Here is a 23,369-nt window from a genome sequence, read left to right as displayed (position 1 = left end):
TTAGGTTAAGTAGTGTGTAAGCTTATGGGACTTCACTGACTGTAAAAAAAATGTGTGTGAAATCTTAGGGACTGATGACCTTAGCAGTTATGTTTCTCCACGGGATGCAGAATATAACGCTGTCTGACTTCCGTTCAGGTCAGACTTAAACTGGAACGATCACATGGACGAAGCTGCAGCGAGAGGGCAGAGATTGAGGAACAGTTACAAGATGCACAGTATCGTCTAAAAAAACAGCGCTGGAGTTTTTGCTGTTTGGGACCCTTAGCATATAAGTTCCAGAAAGGTGACTCGTTTCGAGATATGAGTAGGCCACGAGTACGATTCACCCGTGCCGTAATCATTAAAAGATGTCTCTACAGCTCAAGTACGTGGTTGAATGGATAGAGTTGATTCCAAATGGTGAACAGCATTTCTACCAGAAATCCTAGTCCTATCAGCGAACCACGTGTGCCTGTAGACTCAAGACCACTTTTATGCAGAGTGACAGTAACATAGTCGTTATGCTCGTGTTTTTAATAGCGCTGCCCGTACGCGAAATGTATGTTGTGGGCCGTAGAATCCCTCTGTGGCTAGCTTCAAATGTCGTTTCTCAATAGTGTTCCTCGAAAAGAACATCATACTTCCTTCATGGACTCCTATTTGACCTACTTGGTGAGGGTTATCCGACTGCTCAAAAAAAAAACATACCCTCCAAGCGGAGTGACTCCCATGATCAGTTTAAGTAATTAGCCTATCAATTTGGTAACAATGACCTGGTGGGTGGAAGCGATGGCTAGGGCACCACAAAATGATTCTTGACAGGTGTTTGAAATATTGTTAAAAGATATCGCCGGAACGAAAAAAGAACAATCTGCCACCCACACAGGGCGAGACAGCGTTTACGAAACAAATCGTGAGAGCGTAATACGATATAGTATCTCATTGGTAAAAGGCGACGAAACAGCAATGTCCTCCTAAACTATAGTTTGTTGTTGTTGAAAGTAAAATGATTTCACGTTTCTGAAGTGTTTGTAATACACATGTGCCTGACAGTTTATTTACAGTCTCTGAATGTGAGAATGCCCTCGGGTCATGTCATTTGTCCATCAAGCTGAAAGAAATTTGATTAAACTCTGAAAAACATCTATATTAAATTCTCGCCTTTTATTTACTCCCATGACGGTTTCGAAATAACTAGGACATTCTGCGGTGATCGGTAGTTTTCGCAGCAAAATGGTCATCGATTTTTTTCCAGATTTTACGCACAATGGACATACCTCTGCTGATCATCTGTAATTGGCGACGATACACTTCACTTCACTGGATATCGCAAAATAATGAGATGAGATAGGATTACCATTTCCGGTAGGAATGCTGTTGACAATTTGGAATCAACTCTGTCCATTCAACCACGTACTTGAGCTGTAGAGACAGCTGCAGTTGAACGTAAAATCTATACCAGTTTTGCCCATACATCAAAATCGTTCTCCATCGCAGAACGGCAGGCACGGGGGCAGGGGGCGAGTCTGCTGTGAGTGGTCGCTGGATGCAGCCGCGCTTCTAAGAGTGGCGCAGGGCAGTGCCGCTGAACTTGCCTTGTGTGCTGGCGAAGGGTCGCCGACTCAAGGCAGGCCGGGGACGGTAGTCGGTTGGCCCGGTGAACCAGTGACCGCATAGGGGTATTAGTGGGCCGCAGAAGTGCTCGGCCGAGCTAATTTGAAAGAGCTATCTGGAGCATTCTGCGGAATTTCATTGTTGTTCCAGAGGGGTGCAGTCTTTCTGAAAAGTACGTTTAACAGATTTCAAGAAAGAGTCGCATTGACGATAAACACGTTTGTTCTGCATTGCAGAATGGCGGGTAGCTAGGGGCGAGAACGAGCCAGTCTGCTGTGGGTGGTCACCGGACACAGCCGTGCTCTGACAAAGGGCTGGCGTCCGGGGGCTTTGTTACTACATTCTAGGCGAACAAGTTGCACTTGGGGCAGCCGTCCTTTTATCCCATCTTGTTTAGTTGACTGTACATGCTATTGTGTTGGTGAAGGAGTGTCGCTTCAAGGTGGTTAGCGAGCATGGCGAAGGCAGAAAAGCGGTAGAGCACAAAGCTCGGAGGAGCAGCTGGCAGCGTGAAGAAGCCTGTGTCCTCCCGCTAGGTGGATGGGTGGACGGTGGAAGGGTGGGTGGGAGGGAGGGAGGAAGGGAGGATGAAGATAAGAGGGCCTCGATTTTACGTAGTTGGTGGGCGCCTCTCGAGGAGAATGCTCGTTCAACTACCACCCCCTCTGCGGTCTTTTGGGGCGACAGTTTTGCCCAGTACATGTGTTGCATTATGACCCATTCATCACGAGTGCTGGTTTTTTCAAGACAATTTTAACGTGTAATTAGAACTCTGATGCATTTGTTCCATCAGTTGTGGTAGCATGTATTGGCTTTGATTACCTGGGCTGCAGTGTAGTTTTTGAGCAAGCGTCTGTAGCGAACTCTGATATCAGACAACAATAGATACTGTTCTTAGCTGTTTGCTTACAGGTAATATACTTTTAAAACTCCTCTCTGCCAACACCAGCATCTCGTCAGTTGTATATATTTCCAGCCCGAAAGAATAAATATAGTACCTTACACTCCTGTCTTTTCCCCGCCAGCTTGTAGGTGAAGGGTAAACTGAGTGTGTCTGTCACTAGTTTCGAATGTATTACGAAATTTTTTTCCCAGTGGGAAGACACCAGTTGTATGATACAGTCAGTTTTTCAGCTGTATTGCGATTTTAGGCTGTCCTCGTGTAGCGCTACGAATATACTGCTGGCTTCTGTATCGGGTTCTTCGGCCGACGTTCATCTAATCATGATCTAATGAACCCGATACAGAAGCCAATAGGCAGTTTGTCAACAATTGACCACGAAAGAATAAACAATTTTGTGCTAGGAATATAGTTGTGTAATTAGGCCTGATTTAAATAATTAGTACCTTTCTCTATTTATTTTGGTCGGGAAAATGAAGTAAAGTAAACTAACCCAAACTTCGTCTCCTGCATCTGGACAGTTTCCATATGTTGAGGGGCGCACCTGGGCTTTCCATCCATTAGAACCAGGGTTCAAGTCCTGGAATGGGCTTAATTTCCCATCAATTCCAAGTGCCTATGGTGGCATAATGATGTTAGGGGGGTGCACTTGGGCTTTCTGTCTGTGAGGACCATGGTTCCACCATTTTTATTTTCCCCCAGTTCCTAGGTAGGGGGTTGGGTGGGATGTCAGCACAGCCCTTTTACAAAGAAATTTCCAACTGCCGCTTTTGAACCTCTTTTTGCTTTATCTGTACTGGTTTTGCTTCTGGCTGTTTGTGCCTGCAACAGATCCTTACAACGTGCTGGTCCAGGGCGGGGCATGGGAAAGGGCTCGGTGCACAGCCACCTCAGGCAGGTGTGCCACTTGACCTACTCTGAAACTGAATAAACTGAGTTATATCCAGTGAAGTTCGCGCAGCCGCCGATTAGGCATCATCTACAAACAGAGCACAGAGTGTAATGGGAAGCCGCTACTTGTACCCTGTCCTCGTAATAAATTCTTTCGGTTGAATAAGCAACAAGGACATACACACGCTCAGTGGGTGACTAATTTGTAGACCCTTACTAGAAATTGTAGATTCGAATGTGACTGTGAGAAATATTTACAGTGATACAATGGTTCGTGATGCCATCACGCACAATGAGGGTAACTCCCGAACTCGGGAACAGATCCTTAAATACCCGGACCCTTCCTTGCAACACTTTCTGCAGATTCTTGACTATCGAGATTCCTTTGACAGCCCAGCAGACAGTTTTGAGGTAGAGCCTGTCTGTCTGCAGATAGCCGCGACAAACAGACGTCGCATTCGGCTCGTAAACAGTGGCACAGCCGCAGTACGTACGTCAACAAGTGTCTCTTTCGGAGAGAAGTGTCGAGTCCCGCCCTTGCTGTAATGCCTCATATGCTCGCCGATCTTGCTCCTCGCATGAAGCGACTTGCTTCTTCTGCGGCAATCGGACTCGTGTACTGTCAGTGTGCTTACAAAAACCTAGCACATCCCCTCCTGCTACTCCTTCACGCAAATCTAAGTGACAAACTGTGCGTAGGGCTTTGAAAACACAAAACAGTGTCGTTAGTGCAAACCAAAAGCGTAGTAGCCATTTGGGACAGGTTCCCAAGTGCTCCTCAGTGCTTTGTGAAGACAAACTTTGATTGTCGGGCGATATCTAGAGAAACTTAGTCTGTCTGCAACAAATTAGAACGCAAAATCGCCAAGACTGGCAAAGTTTTACGGAAGATCGAGATATAACGTGTACTTCAAGCCGACACTCCCGGTGACACTCCCGGTGACACTCCCGGTGACACTCCCGGTGACACTCCCGGTGACACTCCCGGTGACACTCCCGGTGACACTCCCGGTGACACTCCCGGTGACACTCCCGGTGACACTCCCGGTGACACTCCCGGTGACACTCCCGGTGACACTCCCGGTGACACTCCCGGTGACACTCCCGGTGACACTCCCGGTGACACTCCCGGTGACACTCCCGGTGACACTCCCGGTGACACTCCCGGTGACACTCCCGGTGACACTCCCGGTGACACTCCCGGTGACACTCCCGGTGACACTCCCGGTGACACTCCCGGTGACACTCCCGGTGACACTCCCGGTGACACTCCCGGTGACACTCCCGGTGACACTCCCGGTGACACTCCCGGTGACACTCCCGGTGACACTCCCGGTGACACTCCCGGTGACACTCCCGGTGACACTCCCGGTGACACTCCCGGTGACACTCCCGGTGACACTCCCGGTGACACTCCCGGTGACACTCCCGGTGACACTCCCGGTGACACTCCCGGTGACACTCCCGGTGACACTCCCGGTGACACTCCCGGTGACACTCCCGGTGACACTCCCGGTGACACTCCCGGTGACACTCCCGGTGACACTCCCGGTGACACTCCCGGTGACACTCCCGGTGACACTCCCGGTGACACTCCCGGTGACACTCCCGGTGACACTCCCGGTGACACTCCCGGTGACACTCCCGGTGACACTCCCGGTGACACTCCCGGTGACACTCCCGGTGACACTCCCGGTGACACTCCCGGTGACACTCCCGGTGACACTCCCGGTGACACTCCCGGTGACACTCCCGGTGACACTCCCGGTGACACTCCCGGTGACACTCCCGGTGACACTCCCGGTGACACTCCCGGTGACACTCCCGGTGACACTCCCGGTGACACTCCCGGTGACACTCCCGGTGACACTCCCGGTGACACTCCCGGTGACACTCCCGGTGACACTCCCGGTGACACTCCCGGTGACACTCCCGGTGACACTCCCGGTGACACTCCCGGTGACACTCCCGGTGACACTCCCGGTGACACTCCCGGTGACACTCCCGGTGACACTCCCGGTGACACTCCCGGTGACACTCCCGGTGACACTCCCGGTGACACTCCCGGTGACACTCCCGGTGACACTCCCGGTGACACTCCCGGTGACACTCCCGGTGACACTCCCGGTGACACTCCCGGTGACACTCCCGGTGACACTCCCGGTGACACTCCCGGTGACACTCCCGGTGACACTCCCGGTGACACTCCCGGTGACACTCCCGGTGACACTCCCGGTGACACTCCCGGTGACACTCCCGGTGACACTCCCGGTGACACTCCCGGTGACACTCCCGGTGACACTCCCGGTGACACTCCCGGTGACACTCCCGGTGACACTCCCGGTGACACTCCCGGTGACACTCCCGGTGACACTCCCGGTGACACTCCCGGTGACACTCCCGGTGACACTCCCGGTGACACTCCCGGTGACACTCCCGGTGACACTCCCGGTGACACTCCCGGTGACACTCCCGGTGACACTCCCGGTGACACTCCCGGTGACACTCCCGGTGACACTCCCGGTGACACTCCCGGTGACACTCCCGGTGACACTCCCGGTGACACTCCCGGTGACACTCCCGGTGACACTCCCGGTGACACTCCCGGTGACACTCCCGGTGACACTCCCGGTGACACTCCCGGTGACACTCCCGGTGACACTCCCGGTGACACTCCCGGTGACACTCCCGGTGACACTCCCGGTGACACTCCCGGTGACACTCCCGGTGACACTCCCGGTGACACTCCCGGTGACACTCCCGGTGACACTCCCGGTGACACTCCCGGTGACACTCCCGGTGACACTCCCGGTGACACTCCCGGTGACACTCCCGGTGACACTCCCGGTGACACTCCCGGTGACACTCCCGGTGACACTCCCGGTGACACTCCCGGTGACACTCCCGGTGACACTCCCGGTGACACTCCCGGTGACACTCCCGGTGACACTCCCGGTGACACTCCCGGTGACACTCCCGGTGACACTCCCGGTGACACTCCCGGTGACACTCCCGGTGACACTCCCGGTGACACTCCCGGTGACACTCCCGGTGACACTCCCGGTGACACTCCCGGTGACACTCCCGGTGACACTCCCGGTGACACTCCCGGTGACACTCCCGGTGACACTCCCGGTGACACTCCCGGTGACACTCCCGGTGACACTCCCGGTGACACTCCCGGTGACACTCCCGGTGACACTCCCGGTGACACTCCCGGTGACACTCCCGGTGACACTCCCGGTGACACTCCCGGTGACACTCCCGGTGACACTCCCGGTGACACTCCCGGTGACACTCCCGGTGACACTCCCGGTGACACTCCCGGTGACACTCCCGGTGACACTCCCGGTGACACTCCCGGTGACACTCCCGGTGACACTCCCGGTGACACTCCCGGTGACACTCCCGGTGACACTCCCGGTGACACTCCCGGTGACACTCCCGGTGACACTCCCGGTGACACTCCCGGTGACACTCCCGGTGACACTCCCGGTGACACTCCCGGTGACACTCCCGGTGACACTCCCGGTGACACTCCCGGTGACACTCCCGGTGACTGCCGCTCGTGAGACCCTCCCCACGCGCTAACCTCCCACCCTGTCGGAAGGACGCTGCAGGCTAGCCGCCCGTGTTGGCCACTGTGGCTCCAAAACGTTTCTCTGGTGCCCTACTGTTATCTCCATGTGTTTTAGTCTCCTCATTCTGCTTCTGCACAGAGACAAGTAACAAGTAGGAAGTAGGAAGTAGGAAAGTTACTAAACCTTTTGGATACTTGTACGACCGTCGGCCGAATACACTGACACCATACTACCGCAGAGTACGGGTGACTGACTTAAGAAAAATCAGCTACACACTGGCTAAAGAAAACACTGCAGGTGAATGAGACCTCATGCTCTTGCAGATGTTCTGGTCGTGCAAGGATTTTCTAGTTATTGCATGTCCGGGCTTGTTGCAGTTGTTATCACCAATCGTTTTGTAACATCGCTGGGTTGCGAATTAATTTCAAATACAGGGTGTTTTAATGTGTGAATTATTCACCATCACTTTTCAAAGCACAAGCAAAAACTAGTCAAACGTCCCAATACACATGGGTACATAAATCAACCGTTATAGACATACAGGACATTGACTCTTCCAGTTCATCAGTGTCAAGGAACACACAGCATCTCTAAACGTTAAAGTAAGTGTTCAAAATGAGTTCATTGTTTCATTCAGACGCATGGACCACGTCTCTAAAATGAGTTACGAATCCTCTCAGGCAGTTCTAGGAAATTCTGTACATGCTGGAGCGCTGCTTCAATCCGCAAGCCTCAAGCCTCAAGAGAGCTGATCTTGGTAGCGTAGACCTGGCTTTAGACATGACCCCACCACAGCAATCCGTGAGATTTAAATCCGGAGACTGGATAGGCAGAGCAATGCCTATGCTGTGGCCTCCACAATGTTGACCGTACTTCCAAATTAGAAGCAGGCACACTCTTAGATGAAAATGTGCTGTAGCGCCGTCTTGCATCAGCCACATGTTCAGGCGTTGGTTCAGTGGGACATCATGGTGTATGTCTGGAAGTATAGTCCGCAGAAACCGCATGCACTGCTGTCCGGTTAGTCTTTGTGGTATGAAGAGTGGTCCAGTTACATGGTGTCCGAGCAGTACTGCCTTGAACTTCATCGAATAATGCTGCTGATGTTGTCATACATGTGCTCCGTCAGGACTGAAATCGGCCCAAATGTGACACTTATCATAATTAAAAATACCCTCACGGGTAAATACAGCCTCATCTTTGAACAAAATACTGCTTGTAGGCAGGGATTCAGGATGCACTGTTGTTTCACCCATTGGCAGAAATTCGCTCTAAAACCGAAGTCTGCATTGTTGAGGACTTACACTCTCTGGAGATATGGATAGATGTAAAATCCGCCACACACTGCTACGGCTCAGGACACACTCTTGGGTAGCAATCCTCCTCGTTGAAGTACGCATTGTACACTAACATCAGAGTAACACCCTTTTCTCAGCATCGGGTGTTATGGATGTGGGTCGACCTTCTCGTACATGTGCGGAACTCCCGGTTTCTTTAAGGCGTTGATATAGCCAGCTTAATGTACGCCTATTGGGCTGGCGAGAGAGCGAGCGAGCGAGAGAGCGAGCGAGCGAGAGAGCGAGCGAGCGAGCGCTTCTTCATAGTATACCGTGACGTCCGTTGTGTTGTTGTACAAGCGGTATACGTGGCGCCTTAAAATACATGTATACGCGTATGTCGTCGTCGTTGTCGTCTCTTCTTTCCCTCTTCCATGTCAGAGCATGAGAAATTTTTATGTTTGAGTGTACCTATTTGTTGTCGACAACACAACTACACGGTCACGGTATCACCTGATTCCGGAATAGCTAGCTTAATATATTATTAAGGTAGTGGGTTTCGATGCAGCGTTATTTAAGTGTGATATTATTTTTCACTTAACCTTTGAGATTTCAACGAGTAGCTGGTTGTTAATCAGGCCCAATACTTGACTTTTAACGACAGCACTTGTGAGACTGATCGTAATATTAACAACACGTAAGGCTCTACACCACCATAAGAAAATATCACTATTCGAATATTTTGTTATTTCATGAACAAACTCCATATTTTTCCTTTTGTTTAATCAAATTCTTCCAAATGTTTATATCGAGGTGTGGATGATTTGTGGGCGCGAAATATAGTATGCATGAAAAATAGTACACTGTTTCTGCTGATCACCACGTATGAGCTTTTGGGTTGATAGGCTACTTCAATCAACAGCATTTATATTGGATTTTGAAAATGATCTTTGTATCGAAACTTACGTCCTCCACAATGGCTCATCGAATATTCTACCCTTTCGCCGGCCGAAGTGGCCGTGCGGTTAAAGGCGCTGCAGTCTGGAACCGCAAGACCGCTACGGTCGCAGGTTCGAATCCTGCCTCGGGCATGGATGTTTGTGATGTCCTTAGAACTAGTTAAACCTAACTAACCTAAGTTCTAGGGGACTAATGACCTCAGCAGTTGAGTCCCATAGTGCTCAGAGCCATTTGAACCATTCTACCCTTTCGCGATAACTAAGAATTCGCGTAAATTGTATTTTCGCGAGTTTAAAGCAAACCATCGGCCGCGACACACTCGGGACGCTTACCAGCCTGTCACGAAATTGACCTGCACACATCTACAACCAATTTTCAAGGTCACAATTCGCCCTACACGACTGTGTGCAATTTAACTTCGACCAATCAATTATTTCTAGAATCGTAATCACTGACCCCGACTCTGACCGTCCATAAACGCACAATTAACACTCGTTTTTCTTCTAAGAGTAAACGAATGACCTCACGTCATCTACATAGAGATCATTTGGAATAATATTTTAACAATTAACATTTATCGTCATATGTTAATGGTAATCAGAAAAAAATTTGATTTATTATCGGAAAGTAACACATAACAGATAGCAGATCACAGGTAACTAAATGACGGCTTTCCATAGCGTCAGGACTTAATCACGCAAAACTGTATAAAGAAATCCCCCAAATTTCTCCATACCAACTGACAGATACAAGTAAGATATTCAGCACGTCACAGATCAATCCCATGAACATCAACAAAAGCAAAACGAGGATAATGGAATGTAGTCGAATTAAATCGGATGATGCTGAGGGAATTTGATGAGGAAATGAGACACTTAAAGTAGTAAAGGAGTATTGCTATTTGGGGACCAAAATAACTGATGATCGAAGTAGAGAGGATGTAAAATGTAGACTGGCAATGGCAAGGAAAGCGTTTCTGAAGAAGAGAAATTTGTTAACATCGAGTATTGATTTAAGTGTCAGGAAGTCTTTTCTGAAAGTATTTGTATGGAGTGTAGCCAGGTATGGAAGTGAAACATGGACGATAAATAGTTTGGACAAGAAGAGAATAGAAGCTTTTGAAATGTGGTGCTACAGAAAAATGCTGAAGATTAGATGTTCTGAGGCATCAAGGGATCACCAATTTGGTACTGGAGGGCAGCGTGGAGGGTAAAAATCGTAGAGGGAGACCAAGAGATGAATACACTAAGCAGATTCAGAAGGGTGTAGGCTGCAGTAAGTACTGGGAGATGATGAAACTTGCACAAGATAGAGTAGCATGGAGAGCTGCATCAAACCAGTCTCAGGACTGAAGATTACAGGTCGGGATTGATCTGTTGTTGTAATGTTGTAATAGGATCGTGCAGTCTCAAGGGCACAGCCATCCGCTTTGCCACACATGAAGGTCATTCCAGCGTATTCTTCATTGGTGTAACCTCTCTCTCCATGATGTCTTCATATTCGTAACTGATTGTGAGGCCAGAGTGCACAGGGAGGGAGGGAGGGGGAGGGAGGGAGGGAGGGAGGGGAGGGAAGGGAATTAGTGGGAGGATGCGTAAACGATTAGTCGATTCCAAACTTTAGGATACCAATGTAAATACCGTGGCAGCCATCGGCATTTATAGTTTGTTGCCATCTATAATTAATATGATAACCTGGCAAGCGATGATATGCGCACGCGCGTTTACTGGATCTCTTTAGCTACTTTTGGCCCGTACTTTCCATGTGCGCTACTGAAACACCCTGTATATTGGTATGATGTAATATCGCTGTTGTGCACAACAGTGATCCTTGATGAGTATGTTTATCGTTCTACATGAATCTTTATCCCTTTTGAAGCGTTTTCAATGGCAGTATCGCTTTACTCTTTTTATTGTTACTATGAAAGTCGAAAACTGAGGTGGTTTATGAGACATAGTGCCGCTTGTTACTTGAGGATAGAAACGTAGGGTTCCCTGCACGTCCCAGTACACACACGCATGCGTGCCCTTCCACTTTACTTCAGCTGGTGGTTTTGGGTACGATCCTCACGACTATCCCCTCAGGGCTCGCTGCTCTTTGGCGAGTTGGTGCATGGCTACCACAGGGCCCCAGCCTTGGCAGCATCTTTTTCCTTCCCTGCTACGTGTCTATCCTCTTGCTTTTCTTTTTCCCATCCCTTGGGGAACATGTTTGGGAATATGCTCTGCATTTTCAGTAGCCTGACATCGCCACTTATTTTCGTTCCTTTCTTCTTTATTTGTTTGTTCCCCTTGTCTCATCCTTCCTCTGCTTCGGCGTTTGAGGTTCCTCTTTTCGTTCTTCCACCCTCTCTACTCCCAAAGGCCGGCCCACGCATCTGATGCCTAACAGGTGATGTGTAACGCGTAATTCCCAGCCCCAGGTGGAAAGGTGGAGTTTGCACATACCCCTGGTACAGGCCAAACCCTGGGAGGGGTGAGTGCCTGAGATGTTACCTTCTCAAATTGCCAATTGGTCCCCCTGTCAGGTGTTCGCGAGGTGTGAACAATCACCTAAGGCGGGTAAGCCCCTACTGAGGGGTGGTCCCACAGTTGGAAAGAGCACGCCGTCAGAGACATTGGCAATCATTGGCGATTTTCTCACAATGAGTCCTCACAATGAGTCCTCACAATGAGTCCTCACAATGAGTCCTCACAATGAGTCCTCACAATGAGTCCTCACAATGAGTCCTCACAATGAGTCCTCACAATGAGTCCTCACAATGAGTCCTCACAATGAGTCCTCACAATGAGTCCTCACAATGAGTCCTCACAATGAGTCCTCACAATGAGTCCTCACAATGAGTCCTCACAATGAGTCCTCACAATGAGTCCTCACAATGAGTCCTCACAATGAGTCCTCACAATGAGTCCTCACAATGAGTCCTCACAATGAGTCCTCACAATGAGTCCTCACAATGAGTCCTCACAATGAGTCCTCACAATGAGTCCTCACAATGAGTCCTCACAATGAGTCCTCACAATGAGTCCTCACAATGAGTCCTCACAATGAGTCCTCACAATGAGTCCTCACAATGAGTCCTCACAATGAGTCCTCACAATGAGTCCTCACAATGAGTCCTCACAATGAGTCCTCACAATGAGTCCTCACAATGAGTCCTCACAATGAGTCCTCACAATGAGTCCTCACAATGAGTCCTCACAATGAGTCCTCACAATGAGTCCTCACAATGAGTCCTCACAATGAGTCCTCACAATGAGTCCTCACAATGAGTCCTCACAATGAGTCCTCACAATGAGTCCTCACAATGAGTCCTCACAATGAGTCCTCACAATGAGTCCTCACAATGAGTCCTCACAATGAGTCCTCACAATGAGTCCTCACAATGAGTCAACCATCTTCTTCACTGTCTACACCTACTACACACAAACGAAATATGGCTAACGATTCAAAGACCCTACCAGCTGCACCACAGTTCATTGTGGTTTCACGTACTGAAAATGGTCTGTCCTCCATTTATTATTCAGAGAGGTGCTGATGCAATTGATGACCCTGTGAAATCCTGCTCTAGTTTACGATATGGCACTTGTGCTTGAGAATCAGTAGTAGTCTCCAAAAGCAAACAACTGCTTGCTGCTTTGCTCCTCCATTGCGATCATATTCGTGTCAAGGCCCATCGAATGCTCCGTTCTTCACGTTGTGGTATTTACTATAGGCTGCTCAATGGTCTAACTGAGGTAGAAATCCAAAGATACATCTCTGAGAAGGGCGTCATTGCAGTACATCGAATGATGGAAAAGGTAGATGCATCCTTAGTGCCCATAGGCTCTCTCTTCTCACTTTTGTTAGAGTAGTACTTCCATCAAAGATCAAAGCAGGCTATGAAGTTATCGCAGTCCATCTGTACATTCTGAAGCTGACGTGCTGCTACCAATGTCATCGTTACAACACTCTACCCATATGACCAGGAGTTGGCAGGATGTTAACTTGTCGTTGGGATGCTCATGAGGACGATTGTCCACCTCCTCTCCACTGTATCAATTGCTATGGCGACTTTGCAACCTCCTCCCGAAATTGTCCCATGTATCTCAATGAGCAGGCCGTCCAGGAGCTCCAGGTGAAGGTTAAACGCCGGGTTACTGACTAGCCAACAACTTGCGAGTGACAGGGTAAGGCACTTTTTCCATCTGGCACTTACAGTACTCTTTTTGCCACATCTCGCTCCATGAAGGACATGGCCACAGAGACATGCAACCTCAAATTCAGCACGATAGTTGTAAATGGCAGCATCCCCGTCTCCTCCTCCTCCTCCTCCTCCTCCAGCTGTGCAGCAAGCCACGAAACTTTCGCCTCATGGGGCGAAGTCACATGCTACACAACCAGCAGGCCGAAAAGGACAGAAGTAATACTCCTGCAAAAACTTTTTACGTCCCTCCAGCCAACAAACATCTGAATCGTCATCTGCCACCCGCAAAGGTTTCAAAAAGTCAAAAACAAATTGATTCGGCGAAGACGATGACCGAGTCACCACATGATACCCTCACCCAGCCGACCTCCTTGTCGCCGGTGCGCACTGCCAACAGATTTTCTTCCCTCGACTCTGCAGACCAATGGAGGGAGAATGCCAACGCCTCTGTAGATCTAATGGAGCAGGATCTTCGAGCCTCCTTGCTCTGTAGCAGTGAGTCTTTCAAGTTTGACCCTCAGCAGCCAATGAAATTGTAATGTCCCCACAGAAAATACCCTCTACCACGCACCAATTAATCATTGTCAATCAAACCATCCACATTCATTCACTTTGGAAAAGTATCTGATCTGATTTTCTTGTAATATATGCGGCGACAGCTCGTCGACGCCCAAGTATTTTCTAGTACGTTTATTCTTTGGAATAACAGATGCATATATGGATTCTCCATGGTTGTTAGGGTGGTAACTAGGACAGCTTCTGTAGTATCTGTTGAGGGATTGACGTGTTTCTGAGAGATACATATTTTGCTTCTCTTCTCGCTAAAGCGAGCCATTAACATTTGTGCCGCTAGCGGTTTGGTTGAAGAGAAAGAGACTGTAAACGGAAAATAATTAAGACTTGGAATCACCGGAGATCTGGACATGTAATGGAGATGGATTGAATACACAATTTCCTTCATAAATAAGGTTTGTGACTTTTTTGTTCTGGAGAGAATGAACGAATGAGTTTTTTTCTGAATCATTTGATGATCACGTTGGCCCTGTAATTAGTGATTGCAGGCTCTCTTCGACACAGCTGAAACTTCCCCACTGAGTGTGTTAAATCGTCCAAAAAGGCTTCGTACACATCTGGAATTCGCAATCTCTCGTAAAAGGAACAAATTGTCCACACGATTGATTCTCCCGACTGAATGCAGTGCTTAACAGTAATAATAAATGTAAAGATCTCTTACAGCAAGCCAGCCGCTGAATACCAAGACGAAGGACTCCACCAAAGATTCTATTTGGCTGATTTCACGTAATGAAATATTACATTAAAAACTGTACATAGATAAAGGAGAGAGAGAGAGAGAGAGAGAGAAAATACTAATAATCCTCCATTAGTCTATTTTCATTCGCTCTCTCTCTCTCTCTCTCTCTCTCTCTCTCTCTAACTTTTCGCCTGTCTTATCACGGATCAGCCGATAAAAGGGGAGGCCCTTACTTTACTGTATAGATTTGTGTGTGAAGGTGAAGGGATCTTAAACGCAACAGATACACGTCTATACAGACGAGACATTACACAAAGTTAGCGGCTAGCTGCATTCATCATCTATTCTTACATTAAGAGACGTCAACTTATTATCCTTAACATTTAAAAAAAATGTTAAAAAATGACGCCTCTTCATTCTTTCCCTCATCTCCTATCCTCGTCATGACTCTCCTCGAGTGGAATGTTTGCGGTGTTGTATCCAGCAAAGAGGACATACTGTTGCTCAGAGAACGCTGCCATTCTGTCTCCAGAAAACAAAATTGCGTCCTCACGACTGCTTTGAGCTCTCGCATTTCTTCCTGGTATGCTTTAAACTTCCCCCTGAGGACGGCATTCCATCTCATGGGGGCGTCATGCTACTCGTCCAGAATGACGTTCATAGTCAACCCATCTCCCTGACTACCCACCTTCAAATTGTTGCAGTTTGTATGTTCCTTCCTCACTTCAGCTTTCCCTTTGTACCGTTTACATCCCTCTGTCATTCGTTGTCACAAGGGCAGATTCATGCAGCTTATTGGGCACTCCCTCACCCCTTTCTGCTGCTCGGTGACTTTAATGAGCACCATGCCGTTTGGGGGCTCTCCCAGAACCTGTCCGAGAGGTGCCTTCTTGGCTGACGCTCTCAATCAATTTAAGCACCCACGTTTCCGTCCAACTCCTCATACACCAATTCCCATTTGGACCTCTTCTCCACTGTCCAGATTGCCCGTCGTCTCGAGAGGTCCGTTCTCTGACACGTACTCAAGCGATCGTTTCCCCATCTATACGTTTACTGACTCACATCCCACTTATATCCACGTCCAAATGGCGGCTTTGTAAGGCTGAGAGGAGATACTACTACTCCCTGGCGCCTTTTGACGAACAGTATCTCCCAAGACCAGGCAGAATACCTTACGAACGCTGTCATTACCACCACAGTGTTCCGTTCCTCGCACTTTATCTTTACCACGCTGTGTTCTGGTCCCTTGGTGGACTGAGGTATGCCCCGACGCAATTTGCGCGTGAAGACGTGCTCTCTGCGTTTTAACCGTCATCCTACAATCGTTAACTGTATTCGTTATAAACGGTGGTGTGTGCCGTGTCGTCTCGTTTTTGGGATAGCAAAAAAGCTAGCTGAATTTCATTTACTAGTTCTTTCAACAGTTCCGCTCCCTCTTACGTCATGTGGGCCTACCTCCCACGGCTCTCCGTGACCAAGGTCCATTCCCCAATATCCATCCTGACAGGAGCAGATGATAATACTGCTATCACCAAGACCTGGGATCGCTATTTTAACCAATATTAAGAACGCTGCTAGCTTCAAGCTTCCATCCACTATCACCAAGCCTTCTTCCATCGGAAACGGGTGGAGGCGGCTCAGATGATACCCCTCTCTTCTCAGAATCGTGAGTGCTAGGACGCCGCTTTCACCATGACTGAGCTAGGTCATCCCAATCCTCCACGGCAGGTCCAGAAGATGTTAACATTCAGATGTTACAGCACGTTTCTCTTGCAGGCAAGAACTTTCACCGCCATACGTACAATCGCATCTGGGCAGAGGGCACATTTCGCAGATGTTGACGTGAAGCCACTATCATCCCTGCACGTAAGCCAGGTAAGGCTTATCCCTTTTCTCTCACCAGCTGTGTTTGTAAGGTGCTGGAATGTATGATTCATGAGCGGCTGGTATGGTCGTTCAAGTCCCGCAATTTACTAACCACTGCACTATGTGGATTTTGAGCATGCCGTTCTGCAGTTGACCATTTCGTCACTTTGTAGAAAAACGTTCAGAGGGGGCCGTTTGACAGAGATACCAGACTGACGCCTTGTTTTTTGATTTGGAGCAAGCCTGGAAAACTCTGTCCTTAAAAAATTCCACATAGGATTCCAGTTCTCTACAAAGAAACGGGGCAGGCGACTTCGAAAGCCCCACATGTACTACAAAGTTTTCAACCTTCGTGTGCTTTCTGCCTTGTCCGACATTACCCAGGGTGCCGCCCTGAGCGTCGTCCTCTTTGCTATCGCCATTAATCACATAATGGTCTTGCCTCCCGCCGGGCATCTCCAGCTCCCTTTTCGTTTGAAGATTTTGCCTTCTATTGCTGTTCTCCACGGACCTGTCACATTAAGCAGCGTGATCAGTGCTTTCTCGATCGTCTTTACACATGGAGCATCGACAATGGCTTTCGTTTTTCCGCTGACAAAACCGTTTGTATGAATTTCTGGTGGCTTAATTGGTTTCTTCCACTGTATTTACATCTTGAAGCTGTCGCTCTTCCGTTCGTCGAAACTACAAAATTCCTGGGGCTCATACTCGATAGGAAACGTTCTTGCTCCTCCCACGTTTGTTATCTGGCCGCCTACTGTACGCAGTCCCTGAACGTCCTAGGTGTCCTCTACGCTACATCCAGAGGAGCGGAACGGACCGGACCACCTTACTCCGTTTGTATCTGTCCCTTGTCCATTCGAAACTAGACTGTAAGTGGGTGGTTTATGTATCTGCATGTTCGTCCATCTTATGCTGCCTCAATACATTCTGTCACCGTGGCATTTGTTTGGCCACCACCGCTGTCCAAACCACCGCTGTCCAAACCACCGCTGTCCAAACCACCGCTGTGGTTTTTCTCCTCAGCAGATATGCATACTGTTTGATATTCCTAGCCACCCATCCTATGCCTCCTTCTTCGATGACTCCTTTGATTACAAGTACTGGATGCATCCCTCTTCTCTGTTACCTCCTGGTGTTTGCTTTTGGCTATTGCTCCAGGACCTTAACTCCACACTGCCTGTCACTTTCCCAGTTGGTGTGAGCCCTTCACCACCATGGCTTCATGCAGTGACCCGTGTTCACCTTGGACTTCATTTGCTTCCTAAGAACACTGCCGCAGACTCGCTTTATCGCCGTAAGTTTCTTGACCTTCGCACGGAACTTCGCAATATTGCCTTTGTTTACATTGATCGGACCGACCGTTTTGTTCAGTGTGCCTTCGTCATTGGCACTGACGATATGCGGTATCGGCTTTCGAAACACTACTCAGTATTTACAGCAGAGCTCTTTGCCCCATGTTAAGCCATGCAGTATACGTCTGGCAACACGGAGCAAATGACACAATCGAAAAGCCTAACTGTCTTAGTGGCCTTCAAAGGCGATATGTGCTGTACACCATCCATCCCATAGTGGAACGGGTCCAGGAATGCTTTCACTCAGGCACTCTCGATGGGGCCACTGCGATGCTAGCGTGGGTTCCTGGTCACATCGGTCTGACGGGAAACGAGGCCTCCGACGCTGCTGTCCTCATGCCTCAACCCGCTGGTTCTTCCGTTCCCTCCAGTGAACTCTGTGTTGCCGTCGGTCAGCAGGTGGTGTCACGTTGGCGTCACCACTGGTCTTCCCCTTCGTGGGAACAGGCTCTTGGTATATAACACTCGTCCCTTTCGAGGCGGAATCATTCTAGCTGGGTTGCGTATTGGGCACTGTCTTTTTGACCATCGCCATTTGTTGGCGGTGAACCCCCGCTACTTTGAACCATTTTTGAACATTGAGCACAAATGACTCTGAGCACTATGGGACTTAACATCCGAGGTCTTCAGTCCCCTAGAACTTGAAACTACTTAAACCTAACTAACCTAAGGACATCACTCACATCTATGCCCAAGGCAGGATTCGAACCTGCGACCGTAGCGGTCGCGAGGTTCCAGACTGAAGCACCTAGAACCTCTTGGCCACACAGGCCGGTTGTGCTCATTGTCCTTCACCTTTGACAGTTCGCCGTTTCCTGACGGAATACCCTTTTCTCAACCACCTACATTCCAATTTATGTCTGCCGTCAGAGCTGTCGGCACTCTTAGCGAAAGACGCGCGAGCTGTCGACCGCGCTTTACTTATTATCGGTCGTAGCAATATGGCGAAGGACGCTTAATCTTTAGTTCACGACCTCCGTTGTCTCTATGACGTCTTTGATGGTCCTCTCTCTCTCTCTCTCTCTCTCTCTCTCCATGACGCTGCTTTTAGCTATCTTTCATTCCGTCTATTGGGTATAACGTGTAGTTGCTTTTTACTCCGTTTTCGTCTTCGTGTTCTTTGTTTTAGGGCACACAAACAGCTAGGATCAACCGAACTCATGTCAGAACCAAACACAAAGAAACTGTAGCTGTCATGGCTGCAGTTGAATTGAGTAACAAAAGCAGACAAATAGGCCTGGAAGGCGTTTAGGCAGTTAGCTTTAGTTTACATAATGCGACCTTTTCATGGAAAGGTGGATTATGTTTTAGTGGGCTCATGGTCGTATGCAGGTGGATTTATTCACCTTTACAGGGTTAAACATTGTCGGGTGTGTTCTTTTTCATCCCACTGAATTGGGAAGGTTGCATAAAACATTACAAATGTTTTATTTCTATTGGGTTTTCGCATTACTCAAATCTGTAAGTGTGGATTACCTGAATTACCTGTCTTAGTGATTTTATTGTGATATATTCGGTACTTTATGTTTCAATGGGACTTTTAGTCGTTATATGTTTAGTGTCTGCATGGAGGCTTGAAGCAAGCAGCGTTCTTAGTATTGGTTAAGGCCGTTGACATTTTTATATGCATTTATGACAATTGGCTTTCTGATGACAAGCTGTACTTTTCGTTAGTTCAAGGTACGGGTACATGTTTCATTGTTAGCAGCAGCTTTGGGCAGCATTATCACTTTATATTGGAATATTATTTCACACATTTTTAGGACAAAGATAAAGCGACGACCAGCAGGAAATTTAAAAGTGGTGTAGCGTAACTCTCATGACAAGACATCACAGCTTGGTTTAGTGTTTAGGATTTAAAGTACTGAAATAGCAAAACGTTTTAATTATTTTGCGTAGATTCTGAGACCGAGAGGTGTCACTCTTAAAGACCAACCTCACAGAAGAAGAATAATTGCATGTTCTTGCTTCGCCTTCCTATTCAGTCTAAATGTCGCTGTTACTAGATGGACTGTTATCCAATTGGGCTAAGAAATGGAAGTCTAGCACATAAAGATCGCCTCTTCAGGCTTGCGGGAGAGACACGACATTGTCCACGAGAACGCATTATACCTACGTCATTAAGTACACTCTATGGTGTCGTCAGCTACGATGTCACAAAGTAGGTGCGCTCTGCTAGGTTGGCACTACGACAGACACCGACGACAGCGCACTCTAGCCGGAGCGGGAGAGATCTACGAGCTCCGCTCCAGATTCTGCCCATTTGATCAAGAGGAGACGGCCGGGACACTTCGCACCTCATTGCAAATATATGTATTCTTCTTGCTAAGGTGAAGGTGATTTAAATTCATACTGCAGTACCGACGGGTATTACCTTTTCACGCTCCTACCCACGCACCGCCTTCCAGGTGGGATACAAAAGTGACGACGAGGCTACTTTTTCCCATCTCCTAGCATTTCCTATTTTTGCTCGGTACTGCTTTCTTATCGTGCTAGCCTCAGTACAGAACTTTCATTTGTGTAAACCAAGGCTTCGTCACAGGAACAGGCTTCGCTGTCCGATCTTTGAGGTTTTTAGGCTCGGCAAATGACGCTGCTGCTTGCTGCCATAAATGGACTGGGCACACTACAAACTGCAGCTACTTCGGCGCCTCCGACGCCACCGCCTGTACCGACGGCGCCGCCATTTCGTGCCTTCGGTCGTGACGTTGAACGCTGGCCAGAATACATCGCCCAGCTCGAGGCACACTTCGCACCATACAACATACCAGGTACAGAGCGGCTTGCTTTTTCTCATTGCCAACGCGGGTGTTGTGTTGTGTTGTGTTGTACCGTGTGCTCGTGAAGCTGTTTCCCACCACCCGCCCAGAAACTTACGATGAAGTGATTGAACTCCCACTTCCGTGACAGTGTAAGTTTTAAAGCTTCAATGTGGTAGCTCCACACTACAAATTCCTTCGCCTCTAGGTGGCTCTACTCAGTCCAGTAAATTTTGATTAGCGGACCTTCAGGGACTAACCTCCGATTGTGACTTTAATCATTATATCCGCATATGAGCGTCCACATGAGCAATTAGAGACGCTAATGCGCAGAATCTGGCTGATCACCGCATCCGCGAACAAGTCCTCAGTTTTAAAAAGCCGTCTTTGCAGGAAGCAGTCGACTTGCTGACCAGATACATTAGACATGGCTACCTCCGCTTTCGACGTGACCCCGGGTGCCGGGTGTGTGTACTGTGAGCGCCAGCACTGCCAGCCACGCCGCGCTGCTCGCGCGCACCTAAACAGGTTTCACGCCTGGCACCTGCTCAGAAACTGAAATCATGTCCGAACTGCTTTCGTGCCCACCCAGGGGACAGTTGCCCATCCTGTCAAGCACAGTGTTATTTTTGTAGTAGGAAGGCCGTGTGCAAGTTGTGTGCAGTAAGAGAAACACGAATTCACAACTTGTCTCCCGTTCGCGTGGGCGTCACCGCAACGGAAACCGCCACGATCATGATTCACATCAGCCTATGGACGTCAATGCCTCTTATTCAAAGCCTTCTGCTTCACGGTGCGTCAACGGCTCGTCGTGAGGATCAAGTTTTGCCAGACACTTCCTCTCGCATTCAGCGCGATGCGCGGAAACACTGTTACTTTGCACATTTGTGGACCTTCTGTTCGCCTGCAGCTGGACACTGGGGCGTCTGTTTCTTTACTGAACAGATCGACGTATGACTTGCTTGGTTCGCGCCCCCCCCCCCCCCCCCTTCGTCGTTCACATTCCACACTGCAAGCCACGTATGGTGCAACAACCCGTGCAGTCAAACTACACACGCCGAGCACTGAGATTTCTTGTCCAGTAAATGCAGTGTCTTTCCATGTACTCCGCTCTAGTGATGCTATGAACATATTTGGCATGGACGCATTTGAACTTTTTGGCCTCGCAATTCGGGACAATGTACTTTGTCTGCATGGTCTCTAGCGTTGATGCAGTGTTGCGCCCTATGCGATGACTTTGCTGAACTCTTTTCTGATGGCCTTGGTTGTGCCACGGACTTTGCAGCCCATGTTGTAGTTACGGGCTATGCCGTGCCTGTTTTCCGGCGCGCACGCCCGGTACCGCACGCACTGCGCGACGCCGTAGCTGCTGAACTTACGCACTTGCAAGACAGTGGAGTCATCGAACCCGTTTCTGCTTCGCCATGGGCTTCGCCTATATTGTGTGTGAAGAAACCAAAGGTCGTCTCCGTATCTGTGCTGATTAAGTCTACAGTAAATCCCCATACAGTGGTAGCTACGTTTCCCTTACCGCGTCCTGAAGACATTTTTTATAAGCTTGGTGCGGGAAAATTCTTTTCCACGATTGATTTGCGGGACGCATACTTTCAGATTCCGCTCGGCGAACAGTCGCAGCGCTATTTTGTGATCAACACCCACCTTGGATTGTTCAAGTTTCGCCGACTTCCGCTCGGTTGTGCTCCGCCTCCTGCTATTTTTCAGTCTTATTTGCAGCTGTTGTGTGCCGCTGTCCCTGGTTGTGCCAATTATCTGGACGATGTAGTTGTATCAGATCGCATCCCTGACGAACATTTGCAGAATTTGCGTGCCTTATTTACTGTACTTCTACAGGCAGGGTTGAAGTGCAACAGAGACAAGTCCAAATTTTTTTCACACTGAGATTCAGTATTTAGGATATATGATCAATGTACAGGGTATCCACCCCTCGCCGTCACATCTCAGTGCGATTAGAGACTTGCCAACACCCAGGAACTTGAAAGAACTTCAGTCTGAGTTGGGCAAAATTACATGTTATATTCGGTTTATACTAAATGCAGTGCAGATTACAGCGCCTTTGCCTCGCCTTCGGCGTAAGAACGTCCCTTTTGTTTGGTCTTCGGGATGTGGCGCTGCTTTCCACGAGCTCAAATCTGCTTTTTTGAGTGATCGCTGTTTGATTCCTTTCGATCCCTCCAAACCAGTTGTTTAGGCTGTCGATGCATCTTCGCACGGCATCGGAGCGGTTCTCTTGTATCGCATTAATTCTGTCGATTGCCCGATCGCTTTTGCGTATAAGTTGCTCAATTCTGCCCAGCAAAAATTCTCAAATCGAGAAAGAAGCTTTAGCTATTGTCTATGGAGTAACTAAGTTTCATGATTTTTTTTGTATGGTCGTAAGTTCTATTTGGTCACAGACCATAAGCCTCTGACGTTTCACCCGCCAAAGCCAGTTCAGGACTACACTGCCCAAAAGTTGCAACGTTGGTCCTTGCTTTTGTCTAACTACAATTACGAAATTTTGTTTCGGCCTGCCTATAGGTCCTGACGAAGTGTTTGATTCTTCCGAATTGTGCTGCATGTTTACCGGAAAACCATCAGCTAATTCCTTATCTTGTGAATTGGTAGATTTTCGTCGCATTGCTACCGTGACAGCTGCCGATGCTTCTTTGCTGATTCTTTTGCAGTATATTCGTACTCAATGGCCTCACCCTGTTACGCAGATTCGAGATCCCCTTGTACGGCGTT

General features: G+C 48.6%; 1 long non-coding RNA gene across 1 annotated transcript in view; it reads right to left on the bottom strand.

Annotated features, from left to right (window-relative positions):
- Window positions 1–23,146, bottom strand: part of LOC126473560 (uncharacterized) — a 196,662-nt gene extending 173,516 nt beyond the window's left edge. The window contains exon 1 of the long non-coding RNA XR_007586486.1: window positions 23,131–23,146. This is a non-coding gene — a long non-coding RNA (uncharacterized LOC126473560). The remainder of the gene's footprint in view (window positions 1–23,130) is intronic.
- Between the last annotated feature and the right edge of the window lie 223 nt (window positions 23,147–23,369).

The sequence above is a fragment of the Schistocerca serialis genome, chromosome 4 (assembly GCF_023864345.2).
Source record: "Schistocerca serialis cubense isolate TAMUIC-IGC-003099 chromosome 4, iqSchSeri2.2, whole genome shotgun sequence".
Classification (NCBI taxonomy): domain Eukaryota; kingdom Metazoa; phylum Arthropoda; class Insecta; order Orthoptera; family Acrididae; genus Schistocerca; species Schistocerca serialis.
Note: the sequence above shows the minus strand (reverse complement) of the source record. Positions and strands in the feature narration are given on the sequence as shown.